At 43.4% G+C, this 10,156-nt stretch overlaps 1 protein-coding gene, 1 long non-coding RNA gene and 3 other non-coding genes across 5 annotated transcripts in view; 1 reads left to right on the top strand and 4 right to left on the bottom strand.

Moving 5' to 3' along the window:
* The window catches only part of LOC125734137 (5S ribosomal RNA), a 119-nt gene extending 112 nt beyond the window's left edge, over positions 1–7 (bottom strand). The window contains exon 1 of the ribosomal RNA XR_007393461.1: positions 1–7. This exon is cut by the window's left edge and continues 112 nt beyond it. This is a non-coding gene — a ribosomal RNA (5S ribosomal RNA).
* LOC125712214 (uncharacterized) overlaps positions 1–10,156 on the bottom strand; it is a 433,528-nt gene that overhangs the window by 49,954 nt on the left and 373,418 nt on the right. The window lies entirely within an intron of this gene.
* Positions 1,082–1,200, bottom strand: LOC125733060 (5S ribosomal RNA). Its single transcript, XR_007392418.1, has one exon. It is a non-coding gene; the product is annotated as a 5S ribosomal RNA (ribosomal RNA).
* Positions 2,283–2,400, bottom strand: LOC125730788 (5S ribosomal RNA). The gene has a single exon (XR_007391078.1). It is a non-coding gene; the product is annotated as a 5S ribosomal RNA (ribosomal RNA).
* LOC125712273 (uncharacterized) lies at positions 2,494–10,146 on the top strand. Its single transcript, XR_007383229.1, has 2 exons — positions 2,494–3,043; positions 8,787–10,146. It is a non-coding gene; the product is annotated as an uncharacterized LOC125712273 (long non-coding RNA).

The following is a 10,156-nucleotide window of genomic DNA, read 5'->3' as shown; positions in this document are numbered from 1 at the left end:
CGTAAGCGAGAGATGCTACCAAAAACAGCCCTTTTGCATTACACGCGTCTATACATGCCAGTTAGTCCCATTGGATCCTACTCCTGTTTTTTTTTTTTTTTATCTGACTCACACTGCAGCCCCACCATCCAATCGGCAGCGCCGGACCCACACCAAACATTCACCAAACTACTCAGCCGGCAGCCTACCACAATTATTCCATTCTTTCCGCATCCGCACACTTCCTTCTTTTTAACTCCTTTTCACTACCGCACAGGTTAATCGCCGCACGTCCCCCGCCGGCAAACATTACTCCTTTGCCTACTGCATTCAGGCTTCTCTTAACGACCCTCTGTTATCAACTCCGCTAACAGCCACAAAATCTCCGCCGCACGAAGCCCACTGGTAGCTGCTGAATCACATGCTTCCCCAAAACGTCGCGCTGTCAGAACACTGGGAGCTACACACACCAACAAGTCCATAATGCAGGCTGCAGCCAGAACAATTTTCTACATTCAAACATCGACGGCCTCTTCTCTCTAAAAATTCACCAGACCGCTTCTACCACCAGCAAAGAAGTTTCCATCCCTAATTCCTCTGTGATTCCCACTAACCTAAACATTAAGCTGGCATTGAAGGGTGTGAATTACCCCGGCCAACCTGTTCTTTTAAATACAGCTTTTAGCAAGTTTTGAAAGGAGAAGAGCAGAACTTGCTATGCCGATAATATCGAGTCTTCTGTGGCGAAGTGGTTTTTGCATAGAAAACAAAGCGGTGAGTTGAAGAGGAATAATATCAGTACTTTGTTTAAAACTGTGTGTAAAAAGCTGTCTCTTTATCATTAACAATAAGTTGTAAAATGTGAATGGGGAGTGACAGTCTTCAAGTTTGTGAGAAGATCGCGCCCTGGTGGAATAAAGGCACGAACAGCTTACAGCACCTAGAATTACCAGGAAGTATTTAGAGTAAAACGGTTTCTAAAAGCTGCCTTTATGAATGAGAGAAAAAAAATATATATATAAAATAGTAAAATGGAAGGGGAGTGATAGATTTAAATTAATCGTGAAGTGGAGCGCCCCCTGTATAAAGTAAAAGTGTGAAAAGCTTACAGCACCTGGGATTCCCAGGTGGTCTCCCATCCAAGTACTAACCAGACCCTACCCTGCTTAGCTTCCGAGATCAGACGAGATCGGGCGTGTTCAGGGTGGTATGGCCATAAGCGAGAGATGCTACCAAAAACAGCCCTTTTGCATTACACGCCTCTATACATGTCAGTTGGTCCCATTGGATCCTACTAATGTTCTTTTTTTTTTTTTTATCTGACTCACACTGCAGCCCCACCATCCAATCGGCAGCGCCGGACCCACACCAAACATTCACCAAACTACTCAGCCGGCAGCCTACCACAATTATTCCATTCTTTCCGCATCCGCACACTTCCTTCTTTTTAACTCCTTTTCACTACCGCACAGGTTAATCGCCGCACGTCCCCCGCCGGCAAACATTACTCCTTTGCCTACTGCATGCAGGCTTCTCTTAACGACCCTCTGTTATCAACTCCGCTAACAGCCACAAAATCTCCGCCGCACGAAGCCCACTGGTAGCTGCTGAATCACATGCTTCCCCAAAACGTCGCGCTGTCAGAACACTGGGAGCTACACACACCAACAAGTCTATACTGCAGGCTGTAGCCAGAACAATTTTCTACATTCAAACATCGACGGCCTCTTCTCTCTAAAAATTCACCAGACCGCTTCTACCACCAGCAAAGAAGTTTCCATCCCTAATTCCTCTGTGACTCCCACTAACCTAAACATTAAGCTGGCATTGAAGGGTGTGAATTACCCCGGCCAATCTGTTCTTTTAAATACAGCTTTTAGCAAGTTTTGAAAGGAGAAGAGCAGAACTTGCTATGCCAATAATATCGAGTCTTCTGTGGCGAAGTGGTTTTTGCATAGAAAACAAAGCGGTCAGTTGAAGAGGAATAATATCAGTACTTTGTTTAAAACTGTGTGTAAAAAGCTGTCTCTTTATCATTAACAATAAGTTGTAAAACGTGAATGGGGAGTGACAGTCTTCAAGTTTGTGAGAAGATCGCGCCCTGGTGGAATAAAGGCACGAACAGCTTACAGCACCTAGAATTACCAGGAAGTATTTAGAGTAAAACGGTTTCTAAAAGCTGCCTTTATGAATGAGAGAAAAAAAATATATATATATATATAAAATAGTAAAATGGAAGGGGAGTGATAGATTTAAATTAATCGTGAAGTGGAGCGCCCCCTGTACAAAGTAAAAGTGAGAAAAGCTTACAGCACCTGGTATTCCCAGGAGTCTCCCATCCAAGTACTAACCAGACCCTACGCTGCTTGGCTTCCGAGATCGGATGAGATCGGGCGTGTTCAGGGTGGTATGGCCATAAGCGAGAGACGCTACCAAAAACAGCCCTTTTGCATTACACGCGTCTATACATGCCAGTTAGTCCCATTGGATCCTGTTAGGTTGAAGAAACTGTTATTAATCATTTTGTTATCACTCCTGTATGATCAGCAATGAATGTAAATATGTATATATATTATTTTGTTTTCCCCTAGCCTCATACTTTAGATTATATTAATAATAGCATTCCCACCTTAGCAAAACCAGAACTTTCTCTCACCTCCCTATTCTGCATGACTCTTGCGCCTCCCACTGACTATAAATAAAGGAGTCAAGGGGAACCACCCTTTGTAACACATTCTGCTGTAGTTTGCATTGCAGAGAGTGTGGGTACCCTTGCAAGTAAAACTGTAACCTGTGTGTGTCTCATAAATGTGGAGTTGGGGTGGAAACGCCGGGCGCTTTCCCCAACATAGAATTTGGTCCTTCGAGCCGGATCCGAGGAACCCCGAAGACGTCTCCAGTACGCCGAGAGAAGCGACACCGAAAACTGCCGGCAGTCACTCGAAGACGGGTGCAAGAAAGACCTGTGATGTGAATTCGTCATCAGGCCGGTGGTTAGAACTGCGCTCGACGTCTGGTGATGTCTGAAGGACCTCGGTGACGGAACAGAGAGCACACTATACAGGTGAGAGATATGGCACCTAAGTGAGTAGGTGGCCAAGTGAGACATACGGCACCTAAATAAGTAGGTGGCCAAGACATGCATGTGGTTGAGGTTAGCCGAAATTAACCGGGAGAGAAAGTAGGCGTTATTGGAAATATATATATTGATGTATGTGGATGTGTTTTTATAGGTTTTAGATTAACCTACACGATCCACCCTAAAAGCAACAACATACTGGTGACTGAAGGATCAAGGACGGGTTTCATCCCTGAAAACTAACACCGCTGCTCTAATAGTGAGCAGTAGAAGGCCGTGTTGGTGTCCTCCTGAGGTCTCATGTCAGGGACTTGCTTTTAGGATTTTTTATGTTTTGTAGTGTATTCAATAAAAGGTAACAATGGGAAAAAATCTGAGTAAACAAATCAAATTAGAGGGAGATGAGAAGTTTATGGAAGGATATAAACCAGGATCAGGACAAATAAGTAGTCAGAGATGGAGGAAAAAACATGGGTTTGAAGGAAAACTCCATACTCCAGACATAAGTTACAGGGAAACTTAAAACTGGAGATGTTACAGACTACCAATAAGAAAAAAGGCCAAGATAGAAAAAAGGAATATGTTTTCTCTGATGCATGGTTAGAACAGAGTAAACTAAGAGATAATAAGAGACAACAGAAAAAGGGAAATAAGGAGAAAAAACTGCAGGTGGCTTTAATCACACTAGACGAAGAAACGGCAGCAAGACCTTCTGCCCCTCCAGCTCCTCCACCGCCCCCACAAATTCCGGTGCCTGCACCGGCGCTGGTTCCAGCCACAGATAGACAAGAAGCAAGGGGGGGGGGGGGTGGAACCATCTCGCATGTTAACTCGAGGGTCTGATCCCTCTCTATATCCTGTAAAAGATTTGGCCACAGCTAAAGTACAATGGCATCCAAAAAATAACACAGAACAAGAGGAGGTAGAATGGCAGTGTCCCCTCGTAGAAGTGGCAAATCCAAATCGAGGCCCAAATAATGCAGGACCCGAAACTATGTTAGTATATAGACCCTGGACCGCTGAGGATAGAACAGCGGCTTTAAAAGGAATACCCCCGGTTGAAGAAGGGGTACCCGAGTTTTGGACTGCCATCCTAGAATTACAAAGTAGTTTTCATTTGAACGGCAGGGAAATGTATAGATGTCTCAGACAGTTGTTTACCCATAAATGGGGACGTGTAGCGGGAGACTTCACAGGACATGGTAATAATGATGAAGTCTTAGCACATGACTCACAGGAACTCATACAAGCATTACAACACCTGCGAGAGAGGATAGACACAGTCTTCGTAAGACGTGCAGATTATGGGCGAATAGCGCAGTGCAAACAAAAAGATGGAGAGGAACCTGAGGATTTTATGGATAGGATGCGAGTGGTGTTCAGGGGAAATTCAGGAATTCCTCACGACAAGGAAGATGGAGGAGTGTATCAGCAACAATTAAAACGAGCTTTTGTCGCAGGCCTAAAGCCTGAATTGCGAAAATATCTCGACAAACATTGGGTACATCAGAATACTGGCTCAGTCCAACAAGCCTTAGAATATGCCCAACACGCACAGAAAGCGCAGAAACAGCAAAAGACAGATACAATATTCAGCGCCTCTGACGTGGTAGCGCTAGTGCAAACGAACCCTCGGGGACGCGGGGGATTCAGAGGTAGAGGAAGAGGAAGATTTAGAGGCCGAGGAAGATTAAGAAATAAACAAACAGGAGGGTTTTCACAGGAAACAGAGTGTTGGACATGCGGGAAACCTGGACATTTAAGCAGGGACTGCAGGTCAGGGAAGCGACCATTTAATCCAAACTCCACCGAAAATGACCAATGACCCTCCTCGGAGACCCCTGTTGCCGACACTATCCGAGGTGAAACAGAGGTCATTTTAAGGGAAGAAACGGAGGTTACCTTACAAGACCTCCTGGATGAGGAAATAGATTTGCAAGCAGTATGTCAGCTATTAGCAGAAAGGCAGTGGGGAACTTTGCCAAGTCGGAAATTAATCATAAATGGCAAAGTATACGAATGCCTGTGTGATACTGGAGCCTGTAGGACTGTCCTAACCTCCAGTCCTCCTGAAGTCACATACTCCTCATCTGTCATAAATATAAAAACAGCAGGAGGCCAAACAGACAGTCATCAGCTAACAAACCCAGTTGCAGTAAAAGATAAGGAAACTGGGATTGAATGTCAAGCACAAGTGTTAATAAGCCCTTCTTGCCCTGTCAATCTGTTAGGCCGTGACCTTATGGTACAGATGGGCATTAGTGTAGTTGCCACAAACTCTGGCATGAAAGCAATCATAAATGAGGAAGCCTATGTTGTGCAAGGAACCGGAGCACCACAATATTACTGGTCACTGGACCTAGGGGGAACTGCACAGACACGAGAATTGTTGCAAAAAACTAGAGAAAAGCAGTCCCCTAAACAAACCCAGTTCATGCCTGACGATGCCTTACACGTCACTATGTGGTACAAAGGCACCCCAGGACCAGATTATGCCTATGACAAAACGTTTCATGCCCTTCAAGACACTTGTATTATCTTACAACATTTGTATGTTAACTCCACTACTGGCTTTTCTGCTGCCTCAGTCATCTTATCTAATAAACAACAGGCTGTGTTCAGAGGGGAAACACCACACGTATCTCTATCAAAACCACCTCAGATGCAGTGGAGGGATGTAGAGATGTTCTTACGAGATTCCATGCACAGTTACAATGACTACCAACCCGTACCTGGCTCCTGTTGGAGCTATGACAAAAAACACAATGTGTGGCGGTTCCCTTTGGGATGGAGAGTTCAAACCACTCTCACCACACACTTGCAGGACCCAACCTGACAAATTTTTTCTGTTCTGGAGGGGGGATCATGTCCAGATCTAGATCGCCTCCCGGAAGGGTTGTGGTCGTCCTCCCCCACTGATGTAGGACTGGTAAAGGGGTTCCCACCATACAAAGTAATTGTGAAATCAGAACACCGCCCGGTAGTTAGACAATACCCGTTAAAACCTGAGGCAGAGAAAGGTATAGCCCCTGTAGTGCAGGATATGTTGGCATCAGGAATATTGCGAGAGGCTCCTGAGGCCACTTGCAATACTCCTATCTTCCCTGTCCAGAAGGGACATACAGGGAAATGGCGCATGGTGCAGGATTTAAGACCAGTTAATAACATAGTGCAACACGCAGCACCAGACGTGCCCAACCCGCATTTATTGCTCAACTCATTAACCCCTGATAAAAGTTACTTCTCAGTAGTTGATCTCAGTAATGCATTTTTCTCAGTACCATTACACTCTGATTCTCAACATTTATTTGGTTTCACCTATAAGGGAAAAAAATACACATATACTAGACTCCCTCAAGGGTTTTCAGAAAGTCCACATGTATATACCATGGCCCTTAGATATTCTATGAGTACCTGTAAAATACCATCCCATAGTCAAGTGCTACTGTATGTAGATGATATATTAATTGCTTCAGATACAAAACAGCATTGTAAGGAAGCCACACTGTTGGTGTTACAGCATTTATATGATACAGGACATAAAGCATCAAAACAAAAATTACAATATTGCAGGGAGGAAGTTATATATCTTGGACATAAACTCTCCCAACAAGGTCGATCATTATTAGAAACTAGAAAACAGGCAATACAAGAGGCACCAAAGCCAAAGACTAAACAGCAAATGATGTCCTTCTTAGGACTTTGTAATTATTGCAGAGAATGGCTACCTGATTATGCCGCACTCGTTCAACCTCTGCAAACCTTAATTTATGGGAAAGACATGGCCTTAAAAGATAAAATTCAGTGGACAAAAGAAGGAGAATTGGCATTCACAAACTTAAAAATGATGCTACAAACAAATGTGATACTTGCCTTACCAGATTATCAACAACCATTTACCTTATGTGTTGATGCTAATCAAGGTTATATGAAAGCGGTATTAACACAGCCGTTCGGGACAAAGGAAAGAGCACTAGCATTCTATTCTAAACGATTAGATGCAGTAGCAGCTGGTTTTCCACAATGTTTGCAAGCATGTGCAGCTGCTGCAGAAGCAGTAAAATTATCAGCAGAATTAGTGTTGTGTCACCCACTCACCCTGAAGGTGCCACATTCAGTTTCATTAGTTTTACTGCAGACGCCGCTTCCGTTCCTCACACATGCTAGACATCTGACCTTAGTCTCACTCCTGCTTTCACAGTCAAACATTACTATACAGCGATGTGGTCCTCTTAACCCTAGCACCCTTCTTCCGACAACGGAAGATGGAGAGCCACATTCGTGCAAAGCAGTTGTGGAAGAGCAAACAAAACCCAGAGCAGATATTTTACAGACCCCAATATCAGATTCAATGGTTGTTTATGTAGATGGATCAGCATCAAAAAATGATATGGGAAAAAATAAGGTCGGGTATGCTGTAGTTACGTCCACTGAAGTGTTAGAGGCCAGTGCACTCCCACCTGCTTGTTCAGCACAAGCGGCTGAACTCTATGCTGTAATTAGGGCATGCGAGCTATTCAAAAATAAGTCACTTACTATATACACTGATAGTCAATATGTGTTTGGAACTGTTCATCACCATGCAAGAGTGTGGAAAAATAGAGGTTTTAAAACATCGCAGGGAACGTCTCTAACTCACACAAACTTACTACTTAGATTATTAGATGTTGTACAATTACCGACTCGCCTTGCACTGTGCAAATGTAAAGCACACCAAACCGCTTCCACAATAGCTAAAGGAAACAACTTTGCAGATAAAACTGCCAAAGAAGCGGCCCTGAAACAGCCCACCTTATCAGTGGCAGACATTCTTTTCATAGATAGTGATGTGCTGTGTGATGCACAGATGCATGCTCCTAAAACAGAAATACAGAGTTGGATCAAGAGAGGAGCAATACAGCAAGGGAAAGTTTACTATATGAATGACAAGCCCATCCTACCAAAAAACTTATACAAAACAGCTGCCTTAGTGAGCCATGGAAATACTCATGTCTCAACAGGAGGGATGGTACATATTATCCAGCAATACTTTTATGCTATAAATTTTTCTGATTATGCAAAGCAATTTTGTAGAACATGCTTAATTTGCTGTAAACATAATGCACAGGGTAACATGAGACCAAAACGTGGCCAGTTCCCTGTAGCTGAGTACCCGTTTCAAGTTGTACATATGGATTTTATTGAATTATTTTGGTCACAAGGGAAGAAGTACTGTCTAGTCATTATAGACACCTTTTCTAAGTGGGTAGAAATATACCCTGTAAAGCACTGTGATGCAATGACTGTTGCAAAATGTTTGGTAGGCCATTATTTCCCTACTTATGGCATACCTCATATTATAAGATCAGACAATGGGACTCATTTTGTAAATCAGACCATGTCCCTTTGTTCACAAGCATTAGGTTTTACGCTTAAGAGTGCAGGCTTAGTGGAGAGAACTAACGGCACTATTAAAACAAGGCTCAGAAAAACAATGGAAGAGACAAAAAGGCCGTGGCCAGAATGTTTGTCTCTAGTAAAATTGTGGATGAGAATAACTCCCATTCCTGCAGGATTAACACCTTTTGAGATAGTGTACGGAAGGCCGTTTCCTCTAGCAACCGAAATGAGTGATATAGGGAAAGCGGACAGAGAAAATACATTGGCTAATTGGATGCGAAAGTTGCTATCATCACAACAAAAACATAGCCCCAGTAGTCTGCCAGTAAATTATGTTTCTAACCAACAGGATAACTTGCAGCCAGGGGATTGGATCCTGGTCAAGGTCCTGTTGCGGAAGGAGTGGAGCACACCCCGGTGGGACGGTCCTTATCAAGTCCTCCTCACAACACCAACAGCTGTGAAAATAGCAGAACGACCTTCCTGGATACACAAAAGTCACTGTAAACCCATCAAGCCCTTATCAGAGGCCTCAGCGACAGAGTAGCAGTGGAAGTCCGCTACAAAGGCACAGTAACCAATAGGGTGCTGCTGTCTCAACCCGGTGAAGAAAACAACTGAACTGCACTCTATTAGGATGGCTCTGACGGGGTGGGGATGTGGTAAGGTGACTCTAGGGGTCATTCTTGTTGTTGGACTTGTATGGTTGTCCTTGCTCCCACTAGCTCCATTGCAACACCTACGGCGATGGACCCATGACGACTTCCATCTGTGCCCGTTGCCTGCTGACCACTCACACCCGTTCATGAAGAACTACTGGTATCAATATGTACATGACACTGTAACAGCAAAAAATGTGACGAATTGCTATGTTTGTTCTGTGATGCCTACTCATAGTGAACGACCCACTGTATATGGAAAACCCATGAATATGTCACAGGCCAAATGTGCCGCATCTTTTGCAGGTATAGGGTACCAAAGTATTGTTTCACTTATATTTTCTTTTGTTTTGTTTTTTTATTTTGTTTTTCTGTTGTTTTATAACTGTTATACCATGTTTGAAAATGTTTATTAATCAAGCTCTTAATGCTGCTTTTCGGACACACAGTACAATGTTTCTCTCCCTTACTCAGAATATGGAGACAGAGCCTGTTTCCAGCGATAGCGATGAAGAAGACATGTAATTCATAATGACGGCTGAGCCGAAAGCACCCGTGCAGGGCTTGGACCTGAAGTAACGGAATTAGATGTTTTTCTATGATAAACAGGAGGAACGACTCCTGATGGTTTTCTGTACTCCACAGTTAGGATGATGATGATGTGATCTAAATGACAGTTGTACTGGAAATGCTTTTGCAACTTGTACAATACTGATGTTTTTGATCATACTGTCATGATAAACAGGAGGGACTGTTAGGTTGAAGAAACTGTTATTAATCATTTTGTTATCACTCCTGTATGATCAGCAATGAATGTAAATATGTATATATATTATTTTGTTTTCCAATAGCCTCATAGTTTAGATTATATTAATAATAGCATTCCCACCTTAGCAAAACCAGAACTTTCTCTCACCTCCCTATTCTGCATGACTCTTGCGCCTCCCACTGACTATAAATAAAGGAGTCAAGGGGAACCACCCTTTGTAACACATTCTGCTGTAGTTTGCATTGCAGAGAGTGTGGGTACCCTTGCAAGTAAAACTGTAACCTGTGTGTG

This window comes from Brienomyrus brachyistius, chromosome 2 (genome assembly GCF_023856365.1).
Source record: "Brienomyrus brachyistius isolate T26 chromosome 2, BBRACH_0.4, whole genome shotgun sequence".
Lineage (NCBI taxonomy): Eukaryota > Metazoa > Chordata > Actinopteri > Osteoglossiformes > Mormyridae > Brienomyrus > Brienomyrus brachyistius.
Note: the sequence above shows the minus strand (reverse complement) of the source record. Positions and strands in the feature narration are given on the sequence as shown.